This window comes from Choloepus didactylus, chromosome X (assembly GCF_015220235.1).
Source record: "Choloepus didactylus isolate mChoDid1 chromosome X, mChoDid1.pri, whole genome shotgun sequence".
Lineage (NCBI taxonomy): Eukaryota > Metazoa > Chordata > Mammalia > Pilosa > Megalonychidae > Choloepus > Choloepus didactylus.
Window position 1 is genome coordinate 28900042 of NC_051334.1, and position 27319 is coordinate 28927360.

General features: G+C 36.2%; 1 protein-coding gene across 1 annotated transcript in view; it reads left to right on the forward strand.

Annotated features, from left to right (window-relative positions):
• Positions 1-27319, forward strand: part of IL1RAPL1 (interleukin 1 receptor accessory protein like 1) — a 1449662-nt gene that overhangs the window by 1248704 nt on the left and 173639 nt on the right. The gene's annotated exons all lie outside the window — the stretch shown is intronic.

Below are 27319 nucleotides of genomic sequence, written 5' to 3' on the forward strand. Positions count from 1 at the left end.
ATTCCACGTTGCCAGGGAGATTCATTACCCTGGGTGTCTGATCCCACGTAGTGGGGAGGGCAGTGATTTCACCTGTCTAGGGCCATTCTGAACAGTAGTAGGCCATGGCCTCCCTCTAAGCCAGATGCCTGATGGCAGAGCCACATAACCAGCTGTCCCATCAGCCACTCCTTGAACTTGATGCTACTTCCACCAACACAGAGCTCCTATTCCCCATCATACCCTCCTCATTCCTGGTTCTGAACCAGCCAACCTGAAAATAAACCACCTCTACAGGCTTCTTGTGCTTCCATTATTCAGCTTGGATTATAAAAGACTTCCTCCAACAAAGGTTACCTATGTCACATTCTCTCTGTGTCTTTCCTTATTATAGGAGATTGATACTCCAAACACACATACACAAACACACCAATAGACACACAGACAGTGATGAAATTCCCTCCTGCCAAATCAGCAGTTTAATTTTCTTTCGAAATATCTGCAATCCATAAATTTCATAAGGTACTCTGACCTTTAATTTAAGTTGTAATTCAATAAAGATTACTTTATTCAGAAAAATATCATTTTTGAATAGTAGTTTAAAATTTAGAGAAGCATACATAAATAGCTTCATTCCAGGATTCAAGCAAGGCAAATATTTTCTAGTCCTTTTCATGAGTCTTTAATCCAAAATACTGTATCTATCTCCTTTTCCATTGGACTGTATGTATCTAAAAGATACAGAGATTATTGGAAAAGTAGGCAGGATAGGAACTATTGACAGAACGAACTTTGGTCTGAAAATCTTCCCTTAATACATCACCTGTGTTTTTGAGACAAATGTTTGGAGGAAGTGTTTTTTTGGGGGCGCAGAACCAGGACAAGTGAAAGCTATCCCTGGACACCTGTTAAGCCCTTCTGTGCCATCTGCTTACTGGAATACACACATGACCTTAAAAGAGCCTCTGCTCTTGGAGGTCATTTTACTAAGGTTGAGACTACACTGCCCCTGCAACTATAAGACTTAAAAAGAGATTTAACTCGGAAGGTAGTGTTGTCTCTGAGCATGAGCTTCATTATTATGAGCTGAGCTTGAAGTCCCTGACATTTAGAAATGACAGTGTGTCAGTGTGAGATTCTTTCAAATAATCCTTCTAAGTTTTATCAGCTTTGCAAAATGTTACTAAGTGCAGGTGTTCAGCTTATGAAATGTTTTAACTATTGAAAGTGTGATGTTGACCAGAAAAGGTCAACAGAAAGGTCCTCAGCTAAGATTGATCAAAGCTTGTTTGGTGAGTGACTATTTTACAAGTGGGATGGTGGTGGTGATATTCAAAGGTTTAGGAAAAAGATAAAAGGATTCCCTAGTTCGAATTGCTCTGTGGTTTTAGTTATATTCTTAGTTTCATATTTTTTTAGAGTTTTTTGCCATACCATTTTTAAATTGCTGTTTGGAATTAAAGCAAATCAAGGGGATATTTATAAAATTATTTGAAGTTAAAGCAATTATAATTCAACTATTGAAAAATAAATTTAATGACTTTTAATATATCTTAATATTAAATCTTTATATGATCATGAGTAATACTTGGGAATTTTTTGAATAAATATCCCAGGAATATACATGCTTACATGTGTGCATATGTGTTTACTTCTGTTTGATTTGGTGGGAGCTATTGGCCAAATTTTGATCTCATTCATTTAGATAGCTTGTGAACTATAGCTTAGAATATATCCATCATGAAAAGAAAATAACTAGGCATGAAAATTACTCTAGTAGACTCTTCTGAGAAAAGTTGTGATAGACAATTTGAGACTTAAGAAAGCAAGTTTGATGTCCAAGCTTGATGCTTGGATGAGAAAGAAAAACATATTTTACTTAGCTTTTGAAATTGTAATAATATTAATAACAATAAAATATACCAGTGCTTCTCAAACTGTCTGAGGTTAAGGACCAGGTTTTTTCCTTTGTTTTGCTTTACTTCCTGTCCCTTGGGAACCAATACTTTTGTAAAATACCATAAAAATCAAATGATATTTAAAAATGATTTTGAAAATGATTTTTTAAAAAACAGAGGCATACAAAAATACAAGCCAGATCTTTTATCATTATTTCACTCAACATTATCAAATTACTATAAAGTGGACTAAATACTTACTCTCAATTTCTGTACTTATTTCATTGCAGAGCAATATAATTTGCAGACTGGCTCCAGTGTGTGGTTCACATTTTAAGTAAAAATTGCTCTACATCATTGTATTAAACTTAGTTCATGGATATATTCTCAGAGAACTATGAGATCTCTATGGGAAAAAAGATGACAGACACACACACATGCACATACATTCCTATGTATAAAAAACTGTATATACATTTTGTGGTTTTATTTTGATGATAATGCCAAAAGGTAATGCAAATTTATTCTGTATCATCTGGCTTACTGAAAAGTAGTCACATGATTTAACTGCTCAAATTTGTGTTTGTGTTTACACTCAAGTTGGCAACCAGTAATATTATTTTAAATGCCGAGGTCTGATAAATAAAGCCAAGAGGAGGCTAAAGAATTTGATACTTAGAATGTCTATTGAATGGTAAAGCTGGACCTTGAATCCAAGTCTTTTAATTCCTACTTTAATGCACTTCATTTTAGTTTTAAAAATGCATACCATAAATGAATTGATTTATATGAATCTTTCCTTTTGAAGCCGATTTTATCATTTTGCATTGTATGAGAAAAGAATAAAACTAGAACCTTGATTGCCACTGTGTTTTTAATTGCAACTTGTATGACATTTTCTCCTGTGTATGCCAATTTTATTTGTGTAATTGCAAATTTTAATGCAAAGTCAATAATAGACTTCGTGAAATCCACCATGAGCTATGATCTTGGAGAGCTGGCAGCTCCTTCTGGCTTGATCTGCTGTAGGCTCTGTATTGTTTAGGGCTTTGAAGGGAGTGATCAGAGGAAGCACATTAAATGAATTCAGTGCATGATTTGTATTCTCAGTGTTTTAAATTTTCATTCTGTGTTTTGAGAGAAACGTGTGCAAACATGTAAAATGAAGAATAAGACCTCATATGTCAATGGGTCAACTGCTGTTTCATAATTAAATATACTAGTTCAGAGAAGAGGAAGCTCAAGCTCACCATGGACTAGGTTCATCAGTGGTAGCCTCATCAAGGAGGTTGACTAAATGTTAACATGAATTGTCTCTCTCTCCTTTCTTAAAAAAATCATTAAATACATATTATTGTGTGAAATATATAATGCTGAGCATCTAAATATTAATCATGATGTAAAATTTTTTTAAAACTTTTGTATGTCTTGCTAGCTTGGTAAGAGAGGCTCTGGCAATTTATTCTCACTAACCATTCAAGTAAGCTGAATATTGGTTAAATAACAAATATTATTTATTTATAGGTTTCAGTTTTCAATATTGCTACTTTTCATATAATGCCATTCTCCGTGTGACAAAATATTTCTTAGATATGGATTTGGGAAGGATTAATATTCTTTGCAATATTGTACTGTGACACATACATTTCCATTTGTGCAACATGTCAATCACCATTTCAGTTTGACAGAGGAAACAACATTAAACATTTTATCAAATATACAATTCTCAGGGTCACATTGTAGCAGATGAATTGGGACTGGTATAATTTTTCCAAGCTTCCCATTAAAATAGTCACACACGCACGCACACACACACACACACACACACACACACACACGGAAACGCACACCCATTCCAATTTGGAAACCAACTGTTAAGCCCAGTATGCAGTGCAGGATGCTAAAGACACTCCACTCATTTTTGGCATATGCCAGGACTGAATGGGTTTCTTCCCATTGGAGAAAGAGTTTCTGTTGAAATTTTCTAAATGGTACCTATTAAATTTATTCTGCATTACAAGGGAAAGCATATGTTTTCATTACAACATATTCCTGAAAATCTTTCCATAAAAAAGAGGTGAAAACTTTAGAAGACATCCCATGTCCTCAAAAATAAACTAAAAAGATATGATCACTATTAATTCAAAAATTGGGAGGCCTAGAGATAAATGTTAGAGATGAAGGGCAGAGATGCAAAAGAGTCTTATCAAATGAAAAAAGAATTTGAAGAAAACTAAATGCAACCAGAGATGTAAAAGCTGCATTAAATATATATTTCTCGGAAATAACAGAGAAAGCAGAACACATTTTATAAGGGTAAATGAAGAAATGGCTCCAGAATGCGCAGTAAAAGAAAAATATATAAAAGAATGAGAGAGTGATGGGGAGCAAAGAATAGAAATCTAAATTCAGAAATACAGTTATTTCAGATTTTTAAAATAACCATGAAATGAGAGTCAAGGGAGCAATATAATTGCAATAAACAATTATGAAGATGTAACGGGGGTAAAAAGAGCCATGTCTTTCTCACTTTCAGTCTTGCTCTCACTCCCTCTCTCTCTCTCTCTCTACACACACACACACACATGCACACACACACACACATTTAGCTAGGCAAGTTGAGGACTTATATGTAGGAAATTACAACCTTGACTCAGAATAATAGGCAAGAACTTCAATAATTGGAAATATCTACATTTTTGTTAACAGGAGAAGGACTTAAAAACATAAAGAGGACATAAATTCCCCCAAAGGAATTCCAATCAAATTCAATTTCAATAAAATTCAATTATAGTCTTCTTCCTGGACTTGACAAAATTATTCTAAAGCTCATCTGAAACAAATACCTAAGAATATGTTTAAAATTTAAAGTAATACAGGAGGACTTGCCATACAAAATAATAATGTCTTAAATTATAGTAATTAAAGCAATATGTACCAACTTCAGATGAACAGACTTGTCAATGGGATGAAGCAGATGGCCCTCTAATTGAATTTACCATATAAGAAGATTAGTATTTAATTTTTTACAGAGCATCTTTAACCAATTATGAAATCATCATTCCACAAATGGTATTGAAAAGAGGTCACATATATTTTATTATTAAATGTTATATAGTTTAGAGAGTTTATGCTGAAAAAGAAACCATAAGACATATGGAAAAACTATTGGTTAATAAATTTCTATATAGGGAAAGTATTTTCCAAGAATTTTTTATTTAAAACAAAGGGGAGAAATCTCACAAGAGAAAAGATGATTTCGACTGCATTAAAAAGGAAAAAACGTTTTTAACAACAACAAAAATCAGAAGATAAAGAGGTTAGTGACTAAGTAAAATACCTTCAACAAGCATGCTGGATTTTAATTTCTAATGTAAGAATTACATTCATTTTTATAAAAAGGGCAATTAAAGAAATAATAAGAATAAATAAATGGCCATGAAACATATGGAAACATGTTGAAGATCATGAGTAATTAATAATTACAGAAATGAAAACTAAAATAAAACCAAGATGCAACTTTTATCCTGATAGTTTTGTCAAAATATGGTAAATGGACACCCTCATACATTGCTGATCAGAATAAGATTATTAAAATACTTTTGGAAGACAGTTTGGCAATACCTAATAGGAATCTTAAGAACATGCATAACTTTGTTCTAATAATTCAAATTCTGGGTCTATATCCTTAAGGAAACAATAAAACTCCTAAAAAGACTGATGTTAGAGGAGGGTTGTCACCACAATAGTTATAGTAGCAAAAAATTAAATTATCCAAATATTAAATAATAGAATAACCATGCCGTGCCCATTCAATGTAATACTAGGAAGCCATTAAAAATATTATGCAGCATGGTCATTTATTCTTTTTCCAGTAAGAAACCAAGTCTATTTATGGATTTTGGATTTTTATGTTTTTTTAATAAAATCTTTCATATAATCAAAACATAGCCATTAATAGCAACAGTGCATTAGGATAAATTTATTTAATGATACCAATCCTTTTAAATTTGTAGGCTTGCATTAAGGCCCAGTATGTTATTAATTTCCATTACTACTACATATGTGTTTGAAACTACTACATGTTGTGTATTCTGAAATTGTTGCATACATTAGATCAAGCATGTTCATTTTATTTTTCAGATCTTACATATTGTACTGATTTTTTTGCCTAATTGATCTAACAGCTGGCAAGAGTATTGAAAACCTTCCATTAAGGTGGTTGATTTGTATATTTCTCTTCATATTCTATCAGATTTTACTTAAGTGTTTTGAAGCTATGTTCTTAGGTGCAAAATTTTGACATCTCAGTATGTATCTTAAGTGAAGTGAAACTCTTACCATTATGTGGTGACTCTCTCTATCTCTAATATAATACTTTGTCTTTAAAAGTCTATTTCATGTGTTATTAATAATAAACCAGTTTCATTTTGTTTGTGCTTGCTATATATAAATATTTTACATACCATTCTGTGTACCTTTAATTTAGATATGCCACATAAAAGCACATTTAGCTAGATTTGAACTTTTAGACCCAGTCTGAAAATCTCTTCTAACTGGAACTTTTAGTCCATTTTTCATTATAATTCTTGGCATTTGGAATAATTTCTACTGTGATATTTTGTGCTTTCTTTTTGCTTGACTCTTCTATTTGTCATTTTCTCTGCCTCCTTGCCTTCTTTTGCATTGATTGAGTTTGGATGTTTTATACTTGATTTCTGTTCTTTTCATGATACCCTAGAAAATTCACATGCATGCTTAACTTAAACGTATCAAAATCTACTTTTAGCTATCCCTTTATCTCCTTTATAATATAAAGGATCATAGAAGACTTTATTTGTGATGCCCCTCTCAACTTATGGTTTGTAGCTGCTCAGTATATTAGTCATCTCTTTTTAGCTCACAAAGGATGCATAATTATTATTACTGCTTTATACAGTTGTTTATTTATTTAGTTGTTTATTACTGCTTTATACAGTTTATCACTGCTTTATACACTTTATTATTGCTTTATCCTTCCCATGAGGGCACGGATTGTTGTTTTTGTTCACTGCTGTATCCCAAACACGTAAAACAAGGCCTACCATACAGTTATTGCCCATAAATAATTATTGAATCAGTTGAATGATTATACCCAAATACTTAACACTTTCTTTTGCTCATTATATGTTCCTTCATCCCTCTGTGGTCACTTTCTTTCTGCCTGAAGAGTAGTTCTTTATAACAGTTCTTTATAATATCCTTCATTGTGGTTCTATTGGTACCAAATACTATTTGTTTGTTTGTTGTCTGAAATATCCATATTTAGCCCTCACTCTTGAATGATCCTTTGATGGGTTTGGGGGTCTCAATCTTTCTCAGCACATTGAAGTATTATTCCATAGACTTTTGACTTTCCTTGTTGCTGCTCAGAATTTGGTTGTCAATGTAATTGTTATTCTCTTGAAAGTACTGTCTTTTCGCTCTTATTTTTTAAGCTTTCTCTTTTAATTTTACATGATTTCATTCTACAGATCCAGAAATGGATTTCTTTTTACTCATCCTTCTTGGGATTCATTAGTGTTCATTAATCTGGGAATTGATGTCTTTCACCAGTTCTGGAAAATTATCAGCTAGTACAATTTCATATATTATGTCAGCCACATTCTCTTTCTCCTCTCCTTACGGAACTCCACTTAAAGATATGATATGCATTCTTACCCTTTCCTCTATATCTCACTCACTATTTTATATTTTCCATCTCTTTGATTATCTCCTGCATGTGGATAATCTTTTCAGATCTAAGTTTCAGATCACTAATTAATTCCTTAAGTCTATCTAATGAACTGTTAAACCTAATTATTGTGTTCTTAAATTCAACTGTTACATTTTTATTTCTAGAAGTTGTATCTGTTTCATTTTCAAATCTGCTTAGTCATTTTCCATAGTCTCTTGCTACTGAATCATATTTTCCAACCTTATTTTGCATCTTTAAACATATTAAATGTAGTTACTTTATATTCAGTTCTTGATTATTTAAATCCTATGTCTTTGTTAGAATCTGCTGTCGATATTTTCTGCCGGTTCTCAGTTACAGTGACTGTTGTTTGTCTTTTACTTTCCTGCCTCCCTTTCCTCTCTTTTATTCCTTCCTTCTACCCCCCCATGCAAATCTGAACCCATAATTTTTAAATTCAATTTTATTGAGATATATTCACATACCATACAATCATCCACAGTGTACAATCAATTGTTCACAGTACCATCATATAGTTGTGCATTCATCACCACAATCTATTTTTGAACATTTTCATTAATTACCATGAAAAAAGAATACAAATAAAAATTAAAGTAAAAAAGAACACCAAAAACATCCCATACCCCCATCCCTCCCAATTATTATTCATTTACTTTTTGTCCTCATTTTTTTATTCATCTGTCCATACACTGGATAAAGGGAGCAGGATCCACAAGGTTTTCACCATCCACTGTCACCCCTTGTATGCTACACTGTTATACAATCGTCTTCAAGAATCACGGATACTGGATTGCAGTTAGACAGTTGCAGGTATTTCCTTTTAGCTATTCCAGTACATTAAAAATTAAAAACGGATATCTGTATAATACATAAGAATAACCTCCAGAATGACTTCTCAACTCTTTTTGAAATCTCTCAGCCACTGAAATGTTATTTTGTTTCATTTCTCTTCTCTCTTTTGGTCAAGAAGACTTTCTGAATCCCACGTTGCCAGGGCCAGGATCATCCCTGAGAGTCATGTCCCACATTGCCAGAGAGATTTATACGCCTGGGAGTCCCACGTAGAGGGGAGGGGCAGTAAGTTTACCTTCAGAGTTGGCTTAGAGAGAGAAGCCACATCTGAGCAACAAAAGAGGTTCTCTGAGGGTGACTCTTAGCCACAATTATAAGTAGGCTTAGCCTCTCCCTTGCAGCGAAAAACCTTCATAAAGGCAAGACACATGATCAAGGGCTCAGCCTTCCAAATTGGAAGTCCCCAATGCTTCCAGGAATATCAATAATTCCCCAGGTGGGGAAGTTTAATATTTCCACATTTTCCCCCAGTCCCTCAAGGGGTCTTTGCAAATACATTTTTATTCTCTGCCCAAATTACTCTGGGATGTATCAGGGCTTCACACTAAACTGCACAAACCAACCAGATCTCACTCCCCATTCAAAGTTCCATGCAATTACGGTGTTTGAATAAACTGACCATGCAAGTCAAATCATATAGTGTGTTATAAACAATATAGATTTTGCACCCAATGAACATCTCTTCATTGGTCTCACACAGAAGCCAAAGTTCTAAAACACTGTCAATATCATCCTTTACACTTTAGTCTGATCTACCCCAGTCCCAACCAAGGCCATTTCTCTCATATCTCCAATTGAAGTCTGATCTCTCTCTCAGACTCTCCAACATTTGCTGTATGGGGAATTGGCAACAATGACAGCCACCGAACCCTGCTCTGAGTCTTAGGTGTCAACAGATACCCAAAGTTCCAGGGACCAGCCAGGCCACACACAAAGAGCTCAGCATCTCAGAATTTAGAAATAGCTTTACAACTCAGGAATAGATGTAACTGCTGTAACAGCTTACACTCTAGAAAACTTTACAATAAGCCTTCTCCCGATAACACAAGCTCTCAGATTCAACTCTCAGGGCTTGCACATCATAGTTAGTCCATACTAGTGAGGCATTATAATGTTTGTCATTTCATTTCATGCAACATACTATCCTCAGTGTCCATTCACCTAGTTGCATACCTCACAACTTCATTCTTTCTTGTAGCAGCTCAATATTCCATTGTATGTATACACCAAAGTTCACCATTCTGTTCATCAGTCGATGTACCCTTAGGCCACCTCCATCCACTGTGAATTGTGAATACTGCCACCATAAACTCCACTGTGCAAATGTCCATTTGTGTCCCTCTTTTCAGTTCTTCCAAGTATATACCCAATAACAGAGTCAAAGGACCATATGGCAACACCATAGTTATCTTCCTGTGGAACCACCACACTGCCATCCAGATGGGCTGCACCATTCTACTTCCCTAAAAATGGTGATTGATACATCCCTCTCTCCACATCCTCTCAAGCACTTGTATCCCTCTGTTTATTTTTTAGACAGTTTTATTCACACACCATACATTCCCTCCTAAGTAAACAATGGTTCCCTCTATAACCACATAGTTGTGCATTCACCACCACTATCTGAAAACATTTCCATTTCTTCCAAAAAGAGGAAGATGTGGGAAAAGAAAAAGAAACAAAGGAAAAGAAAGAAAAAATGACAACTAAGAACACAGAAGAAAAAACAAAATTAAAAATAAAATAAAATAAAATAAAATAAAAAGGTCAGACAACAACACCAATGCCAAGAATTCCATACCCCTCCCTTATATCCCCCTCTTATAAACATTTTTAGCTTTGGTATATTGCCTTTGTTACAATTAATGGAAGCATATTACATGTTACTCTGAACTGTAGACTCTAGTTTTCATTGATTGTATTTTTCCCCAATACCATCCCATTTTCAACACCTTGCAAAGTTAACATTCATTTGTTCTCCCTCATCTAAAAACATTCTCATATTTGTACATTTAATCACAATCATTAACCACTCTAGGTTTCACTAAGTTATACTGTCCCAGTCTTTATCTTCTATCTTTCCTTCTGGTGTCATACCTAGTCCCAACTTTCCTCTTTCAGCCATACTCACAGTCATTGTTCAGTGTACTTACAATATTGTGTTACCATCACACAGTTTTGTGCTAGCCATTTCTGTATATATACAATCAGTCCTCTTGAACATTCTGTATGCCTTCAGTATTAAATACCCGATCTCTACCCTCTTTCTATCTTCATTTCTACACTCTTATCCAAACCTCTCTTTCCTGTCTTTTCTTATGTATCTTTAGCACTCCCTTTAGTATTTCTTGTAGAGGAGGTCTCCTGTTCACAAACTCTCTCAGTGTCTGTTTATCTGTAAATATTTTAAACTCTCATTTTTGAAGGACAGTTTTGCTGGATATAGGATTCTTGGTTGGCAGTTTTTCTCCTTCAGTATCTTGAATATATCATACCACTGCCTTATTGCCTCCATGGTTTCTACTGAGAAATCCACACTTAGTCTTATTGAGCTTCCCTTGTATGTGATGGATTGCTTTTCTCTTGCTGCTTTCAGAATTCTCTCTTTGTCTTTGACATTTGACAATCGGATTAGTAAGTGTCTTGGAGTAGGTCTTGGATCAATTCTGTTTGGGGTATGCTGTGCATCTTAGACCTGTAATTTTATGTCTTTCATAAGAGTTGGGACATTTTCATTGATTATTTCCACTATTATTCTTTTTGCCCCCTTTCCCTTCTCTTCTTGTTCTGGGACACCTATAATGCATTTTTTCATGTGCTTCATGTTGTCATTCAGTTCCTTGAGCCCCTGCTCATATTTTTCCATTCTTTTCCCTATCTATTCTTTTGTGTGTAGGATTTCAGATGTTCTGGTCCTCTAGTTCAGTAATCCTTTCTACTGCCTCTCCAAGTCTGCTGTTATATGTCTCCATTGTGGTTTTCATCTCTTCTATTGTGCCTTTCATTCCCATAAGTTCTGCCATTTGTTTTTTCAAGCTCATGAATTCTTCATTATGGTCACCCAGTATATTTGTTTTATCCTTCAACTCTTTTGTCACATTTTCCTTCAACTCATTGATTTGATTTAGACAATTTGTTTGAACCTTTTTAGTTATTGTTTCAACTCCTGAATCTCAGTTGAGGTGTTAGTTTTTTCCTTTGACTGGGCCATAGCTTCGAGTTTCCTGGTGTGGCTCATGATTTTTTGCTGTCTATGCATCTGATTTTCTTGATTAGTTTATTCTGGAGGTTGTTTTCTCTCTTTTGCCTTGGATTTTCTTGTTGGTTGTCTTTGATCTCTATCTTTTCTTTGTTTCTTTCACTGGCCAGTTGTCAGATTGGTTCTGCCCCCCAGTCTTCCCTCCAAAAGCAGGCACCCACCATGGCCTGCCACAGGGATGGGAGGTAGGCACTGGGCACCCCAGCAAGCTCACTGTGTGTGGTAATACAAATCTGCTGGCTTCCAGTGGTGCTCTGTTTCCTGCTGGCCAGCAAGACCTGGGTTTGTTTTACAGCCCTGCTTTAACAGTGGGACCTTCTGTATTTCTCAGCCAAAACAGGGTTGGGTTTCCATACAGGGCATGTAGAACAACACCAGTGGTCTTAAGAAAGGGTCTGTAGCATCTTTTTAAGTGTTTCAACCCCCTTGCACCTTCTGGATTGTCCAGCAGATGACCCTGTTTTTGACTTAACGGTCCTCAGAAGCTGCTTTGCCTCTGAGCACAGGCTGTATCTACACAGGTGAACTGAGACTGCAGGATTCCTATACCCTCACATTGCCAGCCAAAATCTGGCTCAATATGGGACTCCACCTGTGCCAAAGTACTCCCTCAGCTGATGTACTACTCCAGCCATCCCCCAGGCAAGGAAACAGTCACTGGCTGCTGCTTCCTTCAAGGATGGGGAAAGGGCTTTCAGACCTGGGACTGGAAACACAGTCTCTTTCAATGTTTCCTCAGTCTCTTTGTCCCTCACTGTCCTGGGCCTTGAAATGTCATCCCCTGTTCCCTGGGTCTTCAAACAGTGGGGGTATGTTTCACTGCTGTGAGAGATATTTAAGTCTGTGTCCCTGGTGGAAGGGGTCCCATCTGCTGATCCCATGCCTTTCCCACATGGAGACTGAGTGAGGGGGAGGGGAGAGGATTGGCTGGTCTGGGACAGAATATTCCTACCTGATATTTCTTTCTTCAATTTGGCTCTGCAGGGTCCTTCTCCAGTCTATATCCTCCTCCAGAATTTTAAACAGTTCAGAATTATCATATTTTTTTCATTGAATCTCTGGAGAGGAGTTTTCAGTAGCTGTTTATGTCACCATGTTGATGATGTCACTCCCCCATAATTCTTTTACCTCCAGAAAAGATTTGTACTTGTTTCTGCTAGTTGCTTGTGAATACCAACCAAGGATCATAATAAAATAAATTCTAGGCTTAGAGTTTTCCATACCATTCAGATAGTGTGCATTTGACCTGGAAACTGATTTAGAATAGACTTCTGGCCACAGATTTCTAGGATTTATTTTTTCCCCCTCAACCCAGCACCAAAATTGGAAACAGGCAAAGTTTTTGCAGCCTCATAGGATTGAGAAGGAAGTACAGATTTCTATATAATTCACCCCTACATTTATAAAATCCAAGGGCTTTATAGAAACATCTAAAATTGTTTTCATAGAGAAATGTTGGTTGAATATCATGAAACTTTTTCATGAAAAATTATTTTTTTCATGAAAAAAACAGTTAACACTTCTGGCCATGGTGGAATTCCATCACACCTGAATCATCCAGAATATAATGGGGAACAAAAACTAGAAGGGACAGATAGAAAACAAATAGCAAGATGATAGGTTTAAACCTGGTCATATCAATATTCACATTAAATGTAAATGGTCATAAAAGGAAGAGCTTGTCAAAATGGATTAAAAAAAGTAAGACCCAACTATATTCTACCTACAGAAAATTCACTTTAAAAATAGAGGCACAGTGTATCAGTTAGGGTTCTCTAGGGAAACAGAATCAACAAGAGATATCTGTAACTATAAGATTTTATAAAAGTGTCTCATGCAACTGTGGGTATACACGAGTCCAAATTCCATAGGGCAGGCAGCAAACTGGCAACTCCAATGAAGGTGTTTGATGAACTCCTCAGGAAACACTTTGCTGGCTAGCCAAAGAAGAAGTGAAGGTCCTCTATCTGTATTGCTTAAAAGTCTTCAACTGATTGGATTAAATCCAGCTGATTGAATTCACCCATTGTGGAAGACACACCCTTCGTTGATGTAATCAGTCACAGCTGCAGCCAGTTGAGTGATGATTTATTAAACCAGCCTTCTGGTTTATTAACCAGCCACAAATGTCCTTGCAGTAACAGTTAGGCTAGTGCTTCTTGACCAGACATCTGGACACCATCACCTGGCCAAGTTGACACATGAACCTACCCATCACACAAAGATATGTCAAAATCAAAATGCTACAAAAAGATAATACCAAACTCCCTTTAATCAATATCATGTTCGAGTGGCTATGCTAATATCAGACAAAGTATATTTCAGAGCAAAGATTATTTCCAGAAATAAACAAATTACTTACATAAAAATAATTGGATTAATTCCTCAAGAAGATATTACAAGTCTAAATGTCTTTATGTATTATCTATCTAATAATATATTTTTAAAATAGACAGAAAATCAATACAAATATAGGAGATTTGAACAACAGAGTCAACCAATTTAACCTAATTGATATTTTTAGAATATTCCACCCAACAACAGCAGAATACATATTCATTTCAAGTGCATATAGAAGAATTACCAAGATAGATCATATTATGGGCTGCAAAACAAGCTTCAATATTTTTAAATTAGAAATCAATAATAGAAAGCTCTCTTGAAAATCACCAAATTTTAAGAAACTAAAGCCACACTTCTAATTAATCCATGAGTCAAATAAGAAGTCACAGAGTTGACAATAAAATTATAATAATATTATTTTGTCAACTGTAACAAAGATACCACACTACTGCAAAGTGTGAATAACAGGAAAAACTTTGTGTTTGAGGGAGGATATGGAAACACTGTGTTTTCTACATGGTTTTTCTATAAACCTTCAACTTCTCTGATAACAAAAATATGTAAATATCAAAAAAGTAAATTAGAACATATTTTGAACTAAATGAAAATGAAAACACAACATATCATAATTTGTGGGATGCCACTAAAGCAGTACTCAGGGGGAAATTCATAGCACTAAACTTTTATATTGCACAGTAGAAAGTTCTTAAGCCGATGATATCCAATTCCACCTTAAGAAATTAGACTCACACATGAATGTTCATAGCAACTTTATTTGTAATTGCCCAAAATTGGACACAACCCAAATGGCCATCAATGGGTGAATGGATAAGCAGACTGCAGTGTATCTATTCAATGAAATGCTAGTCAGCAATAAGAAGGAGTGAATTCTTGATACGCACAGCACAGATTAGTCTCAAATTAATTATTCTGACTGAAAGAAACCAGATGAAAAATGAGTACATACTATGATTGCTTTTAAATGAAATTCTAGGAAATCAAACAAATGCATAGTGACAGAAAAGTGATCAATGGTTTCCTCACTATGCAGGGTATGGGGATTGGGAGAACAAAAAGTAGGGACAGGACAGGATTATGAAGAGGCACAAGGAAGCTTTTGGGTGATGAATATGTTTCTTATCTTAACTGTGGTGATAGTTTGACAGGTATATACATGTGTCAAAACTTAGCAAAGTGTAAACTTCTTGCAGTTTATTGTAAGTTAATTATATATCAATAAAGCTGTTTTTAAAAGTTGGATACGTAGATACCCAAATCTTAATAATGGTTGGTCTTCTCCATGGTAAATTTATTGATAATTTTAGTTTCATTTTTCTCACTTTCCCATATGCTGAAAAAAAATCATACCCTTCGATGGAGGTATATCACAGTTCAGAATTCATTCTAAGAGAGTCATCAGATGTGAACAAAAGGTCATGCACCAGCTTGTGGATTACAAGAAAAATTTTAAACCATCCTAAAAACTGAGCAGTAGAGGTCAGGTGAACAGATTGTGAAGCATATATAATGAAATATAATACAATCAAAGTCATCTGCAGAGGGCTTCATGATATGTTGACTCAATACAATAGCACACAACTCAACTGTTTAACAGTAAGGTAATTTCACAGAGGAACGAAAGAAGATAACCCGAAAGATTAACAATTGTTACCTTGGGAGAGTGGAATTGTGGGTAATTTTTATTTTCTTTTTTATGCTTTTCTACATATTCCAAATAATTCTCTTCTATGAATATGCATCACATTTCTCATAAATTTTTTTTTCACTAACAAGAACTTTCCTAAATATTTTTTCTTTTATCTTTCAATGAAGTGGCTTTTAAAAAAATCCTCTCAGTATTTCAAGCATGTCAAGAACATTGTTCAGAACTGCTGAGAGTCTTATGTGAATGCAACAAGGTTACATTCTAACTTTTGACATGTTCATCATTAACATTTTGCTGGTCCCTAGCCTGTCTGAACGGATGGAGATGAATTCATTAGAGATGGGTAAATAAAAAAGTGATTTTCTCTCTAAATTAATATAATGACACACTTTCATGATGAATTTTCTAAATCATTTCAGGTTATACCTTTCTCTCTGTGAGTTCAATTATCTTTGTCATAAAAAGCTTTTTTTCCTTAGACAACCTTTACCCATTTTTCATAGCCTAATTTAACTATAAAGCTGTTAACATCCCGTTTTAAAGCTGATGATAAATTACCTTTTAACCTATTTGAAATATTTGAAATGAGGTGGTATAATATTCATAGATATAACCTTACCAATTATGAGAAGAAAAAAATGAAAAACATAAATATGGCTTTAACCTTGAAACCTGACAGTCCTTTTGATAAGAAAGAGATGATCCATATCATGTATTTAAATTTCTCTAGATTCCCATTTCTTTGTGTCACTGTTTCGATTAGTCCTTCTTAATACTTATCTTTTACTAAATGTGTGAAAACCATGTGTTCCTTGTTGTTAGTGCCTCAATAATGTTTTACTCAAGAATTGCACAATCTGAGAAAGTTTCAATAAAATGGAAATTGACACTAACATTTCTTGGTTTTATATGTATGTGTGTGTGTGTGTGTATAAACATATTTCATATCTTCTCTTTGTAGGTAATCAAAACAGTGTGAAAATTCAGAGTGAGGCTTAGAACAGCAGTATCTTTTCTCTAAACCACTCTAAAAAAGTCCCTAAAATTAATCACAAGTGGACACTAAGTCTTGTATTTTAAATGAACACTTTCCAATGCCTTTTTTTTTACCATGTCATCTCACAACCAAATGCCAAGATTCGGACATAAAGACGGTAAATAACTTAAATAACTTGTAAAACCAAAGAAAGAGTTTTTAAAAATCAATTTTGGGGGTGCTATATTTATTTGTGCCATTATTTTCTAGCCTTTTACTAATCCATTTGCATTCAAATTACCAATAATGCATTTTCTTACACTGACTGCTCTTTTAAAAATAGTATTTAATATTTCTCTTTTTTCTTTAGTTTCTAAAACATTTACTTCTACCCATAGTTTCTGATGTATCCAACAGAGTAGGTATCTTAGGAAATAATCCAATATCATTTTGTAAGAGGAGTTCTTCAGTAGCATAATATTTTAATATCATTTATCCCTCTGTCTTATTGCCAAAAGAATGTTGTTGTTGTTTTAATTCTCCAAGTTGTTCTCTCTCCTTCTCTTTCTGTCTCTGTCCCTCTCTCCCTTTCTCTGAATATTCAAGTCTAGTTTGTAACTGTGGGAGCATAATAATGCACTGTCTATTACTGTTTGCTTTTGCAAAACCGCTTTTGACTTGGAAAAAGTTTACATCTATTTGCTGCACAATTAGCCTAACATACAGTTCAATTTCAAGGGTTCTTTTAGCTGCCTTGGTAGTGCATTTTGACAGCCAGTTGGCCTTGTAGATTCTAATGCATTTTACATTGCTTATCTTTCAATTGTCCCAGTATAATTTTGCTGATAGATTTCTGCTTGTTTACCAATTTTCTAAAAATGTTTCCCAGTTGATCTGCATTGCACCTGTAGCTTACTTCCCTGTGTTGGCAAAACCCTAAGCTGGAAGGAGGAGTATGTAGTAGAATCCTATTTCTTAGAACATTCTTGGATTCTGGATAGTAAGTTGGCACTAAATGTGCTGATGCATACCATACATTTCTGCAGTGATGCCTCCCTGGGAAACCTCATTTTAACTTGAGTCATGAGAAGCAAAGTTAACAAGAAGAGCATAAACCCAGACTTCTGAGAACTTTTCAGGACAAGGATATTAGACAATTCATAAGAGTTAAGTTGCTTTTGGTTACAAGTAACAGAAACCCTGACTCCAACTGACAAAAATAATGAAGAATGAATATTTTCACTTGACAGGAAGTACAATGATGGGGTGGGCATCAGAGAGAGCTAATTCAACACTGTCATCAAGGGCCCAGGTGTTTTCTATCCCAATGCTCTGTCATCCTAAATGTAGCTTCATCCATATTGTAGTAGCAAGATGGCTGCAGCAGCGTCAGTCACCATATCTATGTACAATAATATCCAGGAGAGGAAAAGAACCTGTTCTCTTCCTACTTTCTCATGGGAGCAAGGAAATGCCCCTTGTCCCCAGAAGACTTTCATTATACTTCAGGTCAGATGGAGTCACATGCTCATTCCAGAATCAATCATAGGCAAGATTACTGTTAAAATAATCAGGCCTTCCCCAAAACTGCAATGAGTTCAGCGCTCCCTGGGGCATATGGCCACCTGGATTTGAGAGTATATCTTATCAAAACTGAGGTTCTATCAGTACAAAAAGTGCAGAAATGAAAGCTGGATAGATAACAAACAATGTCTCCTACCCAGTTGTAACATCATAATCGGACCCTGAAAACAATACAGGAGGAAATAAGAGCCCTTGTGATGAACTGGTTATGACCGGCGTGTGTCTTTAAAGCATGACTTGAGGAGAAAAGAAGAGAACAAAGAGATTGCCTATCTTTGGGCAGGAGGCTAAAATGATTAATACAAATCCTTAGTGAGTAGATACTGCAGTTTGGCTCACACAATGCCCTTTGCAACCCTTTCTCTTCTATAGAGATTTAAAAGTAAAGTACTTGATTTCATAGCATCTCTTTCAGCTGATGTTGTCCATGAGCTGAGTTTTGGCCAATGAGACTGAGGAAGAAGTCACTGGAGTAGACATCCTTTCCTGATAAATCATGAAATTTGGATATGATGTCTGGAAATGCAGTAGCCATCTTGAAACCGGGATGATAAAAATCATCTGTGAAGGGTAATGGAGCAAAAAGAAAGATGCTGGGTTCTTGGGTCCTCAATGGCATCATTGAGCTGCCATTCCAGCCCTGGACTCTTTACCCCCAAACCTCTTGTTATGTGAGAAAACATAGCCACAGTAGTAGCTGACTGTTACTGATCATATTTTATTCCACTTAACTAATCCTGCTCTTGTTGTTATCCAAAGGCCAACTTAGAGAAACCTCTCAAATAGTACATAGCACAAATTGCTTAACTAGTATGAACCTTCAAACCCCTCTAATCACAGTCCATGTGCCTAAGCAGAGATACCCATGGTTGAATCTGCAGAGCATCCCTCTGATGGTTTGAAGCTGTTATGTACCCCAGAAAAGGTCATGTTCTTTTAATCCATTCCTGTAGGTATAGACATGTTGTGGGTGGGACTCTTTGATTAGGTTATTTCAGTTGAGATGTGACCAGCCTCATTCAGGGTGGGTCTTGATCCTCTTACTGGAGTCCTCTATAAGAGGATAAAGGACACACAGAAAACAGAGAGAAACACCCAGAGAAGCTAAGAGACACATAAACAAAGAGAAACCCAGAGAAGCTGGGAGAGGAAGCCACTGAAGCCAGAAGCTGGAAGCAGTGTAACCCGGGAGAGAAGGACAAGCAAACATTGCCATGTGCCTTGCTATCTGACAGAGGATCCCAAGCTTTCTGGTAGCCGGTCTTCAGGGTCCGGGTATCATCCTGTTGATGCCTTCATTTGGACATTTTCACGGCCTTCGGACTGTGTTCCTGTTTGCTAAAGCTGCCATTATGCAAAACATCAGAAATGGATTGGCCTTTATAAAGGGGATATATTAGTTCACAAAGGTCCATAAAAGTGTCCAAACTAAGGCATCAGCAAGAGGATACCTTCACTGAAGAAAAGGCCGATGATGTCCAGAACAGCTCTGTCAGCTGGGAAGGCACGTGGCTGGCTCTGCTGGTCCTTTGCTCCTGGGTTCTGGTTTCAAAATGGCTTTCTCCAAAATGTCTCTGGGCTTCTGTCTCTCTTACTTCTCCCTCAGCCTCTGTGCATCCTTGCTTCTTCTCCCAGGACGTTTCTCTCTAAGTATCTGGGGGTCCTCTCTTAGCTTCTCCAGGGCAAACTCTGGGCTTCATCTTTTAGCTTACCATCTCCAAACATCCTTCCATCTGCATCTCCCAGTGTCTCCAAGCATCTGGGTCTGTGTTGGCTCTTAGCTTCTCCAGGGGGCAAACTCTGGATTACATATCTTAGCTTCTCTCCAAATGTCTCTCACAGCTTCTCTGACTTTCTCCTCTCTGTGAGCTCTCTTAAAGGACACCAGTGATCTAATTAATACCCAAAGGTCTCACCCACAGTTGGGTGAGTCACATCTCCATGTAACCATTCAGTCAAAAGGTTCCACCCTAATCAAAAGACTAATAAGTCTGCCCCTACAAGATTGCATTAAAGAACATGATTTTTTGGGGGGACATAATAGATTCAAACCAGCACAGACTGTAAACTTGTAAGCTAATAAATCCCCATTGTTAAAAGCCGGTCCATTTCTGGTATATTGCATTTCATCAGCTTTAGCAAACTGAAACAATCCCTTATATTGATATATGTTGCATACACAGCTAGTGCCTGAACCACCACAGGTTTCACAAATTGGCAGCCCAGTTTGAGCATGCATGTCAGTCTTAAAAGCACGTAATTCAACTTAACTGAACAAAGAACAATGAATGGTATTTTATCTTGTAAACTGACCCTGAAATAGGTCTGGAAGTATTAACATGGCTGAATGGGTTTGTATTACAGCAATGAAATGAAAAGTTATATTAAGGACACTTTGTCTGTTTAGCAATAAGATAATATTTGAACTGCTAAAGCAGAGAGTACTTTCTTTTTTTACTCCATGAAAACAGCACAGATTTCTTAGAAAATATAACTTTTTATTGCATGCAGCCAGATGACAAAAGATGTTAACTGGAAGGAAATTTGTTCTGTACCACTAAATAAAAAGTACCTGTAAAATATACTATTATGGGGAAGAGAAACTATTTTTAGGTTACAATTACAAACTCCTCAACAGCTTTAATACCAGGGCTTCATTCCATTTGCTTCTCAACTATTCCTGCTAGAGCTACTGATGCAATCTTTTGATGTGTATAAGCAGTTCCATTACCTTTGAAAAACAAAACTGGCAATCAGTTTTCAAAAGAGATTCATGTCATCAGTATGTAATTATTGTTAATCCATTACTGCTACCACATGGAATGTGCATGCACATGCACTCACACACACACATATACACAAATGACCTACTCACTGGGACAAACCTACCTTCCCAAAAGGAAAAAAAAAGCTATTAAAATTAAGACTTAATATAATCACCAGTATAAATGTGGTCTTAATTAAAGTTGGGATAAAGAGGTCCCCGTGAGATATTTTACCAAAATATTTATAGTAAAGATAAAGTTCTGCTATATTTAGTAGCTCTTTTCCATCAAAATGCCTAATAATTATCTAGTTGCCTACAGGTAAACCAGGAATATAAGGACTCATCTAGATAATAAATACAAAGGGGTTTTCATATGTACCCATATATACAGTTAAAGGTATTAATATAAGCTGCTACTACATGGTATATGGATAGTTTATTCTCCTATGTAACATCAATCATTAACACTGTACTATATATATATATGTGTGTGTATATATCTATATACACACACACACATATATAAATGTAACATACAAAAGGGATGAAATATTGAGGATTCAGTAATATACCATTGTCACAAATAAATGTATACAAAATTCAAAGACAGGGGTTTTGAAACTCTTTCATATTTCTATTTTTAGCAGTAGAAGCCTTTCTTTACACCAGAGTTTACAAGAAAGCCCAAAATATAATAGAGATAAAAACAGATCTGTTGGTCGAAGCAGAGCTTGCATGTTCAGAAACTGGTCTCCTTAGCTCACCCATGTCCCCTGAGTGGCCCCTGAGGCACCTCTGCAGAAAATTAGAACCCTTCATAGCACAAGGTGAAAACCACCAATCCAGAGGACCAATACAGTGTGTGACATCACAGCATCTAGCTCCTCTTTTGCTTTGAGAAAACCATGTACATTTTCTGGGCCTCAATATCTTGGTTAGAAAAATCGGTAAACATTGGCCCTGCTAAATTTGCAGGGATGTTGAGAGACTCAGATGAAATGATTACAACAGTGCTTTGAAGCCTGTAAAATAGCATACAAATTCAAAATACTCTTGTACCAAGATACCTCATTCTGTATATATATGTAATCTAGTGGAGATAAATGGACAATACAATTTTATGTGGGGGGCGTCCATTTTCTCCAAGGCTCTGAAATTGTTAAGAAAATATATTTTTCATCTGATTAAGAAAATAATGCATGTCCGTATTTTTTAATGAAAAATACTGAAAATGCCAAAAAAGAAAATGAAAGCACCCATAATTTCCAATTCTTAGACTTACTAACAACTGTTAATGTTTAGGCATACTTACATCCATATTTTATATGTATATTTTTCAAAAATGAGATTATACTGTACGTACTATTGTATAACTGGTCCCTTTTCCTTAAGAGTCAGACATTCACTCAACTAAGAAAAGCATTCCTACAACTAGAGCTATATTCACCTCAATCCAATCATAGCTCTCCACCAACCCTTCCTTCTTACCATCCCCATAATGAGCAATGCCCCTGTACTATTAGGAGTGGAAAGAACTCACAGTCTGAGATACTGTTTGTTCCATTCATGGATGTCTCATCTATACTTAGGGCCTCACATTCAGAAAGGCCCATGTCTGATTTAATGCTCTATTAAATAAATTTATATGTGAATTTATGTTTTATAAGTGAAGTCTGATGGGACAATGGAGCAGGCAAAGGAGATATGTGAATGACAGGAAAAGGCTTTATATTTTAGCACCTTTAATGGCACAATTCTTTCCTGCAAAAATTGTCATTTTGCACTTGACCCCACAAATTCTGTAGTTGGCCCTGGCTCTCAACCTAGTAGATCTATTTGAACTATTAGTAGCTCCCACTCCATTGAGAGGAAGCCCCAGCTACATGTAGCACCCTCGGTGCTGCCAATCCACCTGCCACGGGGCCACCTAGTCCTTGTGAGTGAGTGGTAGAGGTGACTGCCTGCATGATTTGATACCCCAAAACCCTGTACTACTGATGCCAAAAATACCATTATTAGAACTTCATATTAGCTTTGATCCATGGGAATCACTTTTTTTCCTAAGTTGTCAATCATTCAAAATAACATTATTGTTATTAACTAGGATTTATGGGGGGGGGCAGTCTGGAAATCAGGATATTAAAAAGCTCTCCAGGTTGAGAACCATTGTTTTACGTAATTCACAACATCTTTGCAACATAGGTATGATTTTCTTAGTGTGAGCAAAATCATAGTAAAATCATAGGTATGATTTTCCTTAGTGTTATTAACTAGGATTTGTTGGGGGGAACAGTCTAGAAATCAGGGTATTAAAAAGCTCTCCAGGTTGAGAACCACTGTTTTACATAATTCACAACATCCTTGCAACATAGATATGATTTCCTTAGTGTGAGCAAGTAGACTTTTTTAAGTCATTAATAAAAGCAAAGGGAGGGGAGATGCACTAGAAGGAAAGGACCAAAGAGAATTGGGACCCTAATGTTTTCTTCTAGGTCCTAATAATTGAACCTATTTTGGCTTTTCCATGGAGCCAATTTATGTGACCAAGATTTGGGGAAAACGACCCTTTCCCTGAGAAATGGGAAGTCGAGTTCTAAACCATACTTCATAGGACTTCTGATCAGTTGTATAAAAGGGATGCCTTTAGGGATCCTTGGGATTGTCTACAATTCCTCAAGTTCTGACTCAGACTTGACTGCTTTGACAGCTATATAAAGTTAACAGTCTTCTATCAGATTAGTAAATACTAGATTTTTTTCTTCTCATATTCACTGTTTTCCATTTGGGCTTCCTTTATCTTTTCTTGTATAGTATAGCATCGGATATCCTCCAAGTCATTGTTGCACACACTCTGCACACATGGCCGTTTCCTAAACTGAAGTTTAAGACCTTTCAGATAGCCTTGGGCTGATTCTGGGAAGGCTATAGAACCTTTATTAATGTTGCTCTAAAATGGTAATGGTGAACCTTATATAGAAGCAGACTGAACTTCAGAATTGAATGGATGCGCTCTTTTGTTCTATTGACCTAAGCTCCGTGGCATACATAATGGACCACACAAAAGGTGACATGGCCACAGATATTGTTTTGGCAGACCAGCTACTCACTGCCTGAAACCCATTCCTCATCTTCCTAATCTCCTTTTATGCTTTTACCTAACCCTTCAGATTGTACACACATCTTCATTTTTCCTGGTTACTGTCAGCCTCTCCAGGATACACAATGGCTTTCTCTACCAACAAACTTAGACTCTGATGTATCAGGATGTATCCTGTGAGGAAACAGGTGGCAAACTCAAAGGGACCAGGGGAGGGAGAAAGTGATGTAGCTATAGGAGGAGTCTGCCCAGTGTGAGCAGGCACAGCCAACTAGAGGACACTCACCAGGGAGGAAGCTAAGAAAATAAATTATCTTGACCCCACTTCTATCCCACTGTTCTACTAGTGCTTCCCTTTGGCCATACCTAAACTAAAGCCAATGGGTAAGATGTCCAATGATCCATTCCCTGTGAGTCAGTCTCCTGGAGCACAGAGGAGGGAAAAGAAGGATTGGAAAGGGGAGAGGTAAACAGGAAAAAAAAACTACCATTCTTGGTAATGCTTCTCTTATCTAAATCATTTAACTGAGAACTCCTAATATCACTAACAAAAGCTACTATTTATCTAAAATTTACCATAGTCTATGCTCTATACTGAAGAGTCTATAGGTATTGTTTTCATGTACCACTCCTAACAGCTTTATAATCTAAGTACTATTATTCTTGCCATTTTACCCAGGAAGTGAATGAGAATCAAAGTTTCAGGAATCATCAGAGATCTTATAAGAAAATAATAACAATAATGATGAGAAAACCACAAAACTTTAGTTTTTGGTGGGCAGATCATATGACATAGAGGGGTTTGGGGAGAGGGCTCAGGAAGTTTAGCAATACTTGCAGATCTAAGTATATAGCAGTTAAAATGATGAATGAATGACCTTCCAGAAGTTGGAAAAAACCTTAAGTCTTATTCATGCAGGCAAGTAATCATGTGACTAAACTGGAATTGCCCTATTAGTAACCAGTCATTTCTCTCTGATTAGGATGCCATAGAGAGTGGACTTTGAAGTTACATCCTCACTTAGAGCATTGGTTGTTTCCCCCAGGTCACTTACAAGACATCACTTGTTCATGACAAATTTCTATCATGACATGACACATGCCATTAGTCTGGCATTTAAAAGCCTTGATTCTGGCTCTTTCTGTTCAAATGGCTAGGACTACAGCTATTTAGAAAATTAATTTAACTTTTAATGTGTGAGACTATTTTCTGCAACAATAATGATTTTCTCTCTCAAAAGGGTAAGTTTTGAAATCTAAAGACACTCATTTTTCTAAACTTGAACAGACATAATCCTATACTTTAAGCATTTTACGTTTAGTGTTCCAACGTTCTATTGAATTATAATGAAAGGCAGGATAGCTCTGGACAGGACTTCATTTTCTGGTGAGAGCAAGTTGACATTAATATGAATTATTTTGTTCATTTGTTGAATATGCAATCCAGTCCTCCAGCAATGTGTAAGTGAAGCAAGGGTATAGAACATTCTAACTCCTGGCTTATAGCTATTCATATGGAAATGAGAAAATACAGTCAAGGGTTTCAATCTCCCCAATTATTCCTATATTTAGCATCATTTAGAACAACAATCTGGATATTTAATTGTGTACTCTAGTTTTCAGTAAATATTTGGGTCATGTAAACAAAGCCTGTATTGTCAAGAAAATACATTTAATTATTACTGCCTGTTCTAGTTTGCTAATGCTGCAGAATGCAAAACACCAGAGATGGATAGGCTTTTATAAAACAAGGGTTTATTTCACTACCCAGTTACAGTCTTAAGGCCACAAAGCGTCCAAGGCAACACATCAGCAATCGGGTACCCTCACCGGAGGATGGCCAATGGCCTCCGGAAAACCTCTGTTAGCTGGGAAGGCAGCTGGCATCTGCTCCAAAGCTCCGGCCTCAAAACGGCTTTCTCCCAGGACGTTCCTCTCTAGCAAGCTTGCTCCTCTTCAAAACATCACTCCCAGCTGCACTCTCTTTCTTCCCCCCGAGTCAGCTCATTTATATAGCTCCACCGATAAGGGCCCACCCCGAATGGGCGGGGCCACGCCTCCATGAGAACATCTCATCAGAATCATTGCCCACAGCTGGGTGGGGCACATTCCAAGCAAATCCAACCATCACCAAAATGCCTTCCCCACACAAGACCACAAAGATAATGGCATTTGGGGGACACAATACACTCAAACTGGCACACTGCCTCTAAAAAAATCCAGATTAAATAAAACATGTATGGTAAATACATGCAGAAAAATAATACATGTAGCAAGCACGTGGATATTATAATATTAAAGAACTGATAGAACTGACTAGCAGTGGAGGTTACCAGGCATAAATCATAGAAGCAGATAATGAGATCATTAACATTAAAATTATATCTATGCAATTTATATAGAATAGACTGTAAACATTTTTAATTAAACTTATTTTTCTTTGTATTTAAGGTGGGATTTTTTTTTCCACTTTTATGTCTGCATATGTAACATTTCATTTTGTTGAAGGTTAGTATGGTAAAGTATTCTTTCCAAATAGTATTTCTGAATCATTTAAAATATGTTATAAACCAGTATTTATGTGATTATAAATGAGATGGGCCATTCAGTTATGAATTCCACATGCATTTGTCCAGTACAAACAATGTGGCTGACATCATACCAGACAGTGGGAAGGCAAGGATTAGGTTTTATTCAAATTGGCAGCCTCTATAATGCCTAAAACACTGCTTTAAAAGCTGTTGGTGTTCTGTTAATATTTTTTTAATTCATTTTATTGAGATATATTCACATACCATGCAGTCATACAAAACAAAGTGTACATTCAATGGTTCACAGTACCATTACATAGTTGTGCATTCATCACCAAAATCAATCCCTGACACCTTCATTACCACACACACAAAAATAACAAGACTAAAAATTAAAGTGAAAAAGAGCAATTAAAGTAAAAAAGAACACTGGGTGCCTTTGTCTGTCTGCTTGTTTGTTTCCTTCCCCCATTTTTCTACTCATCCATCCATAAACTAGACAAAGGGGAGTGTGGTCCATATGGCTTTCACAATCACATTGTCACCCCCATAAGCTACATTTTTATACAATCATCTTCAAGATTCATGGGTTCTGGGTTGTAGTTTGATAGTTTCAGGCATTCACTGCTA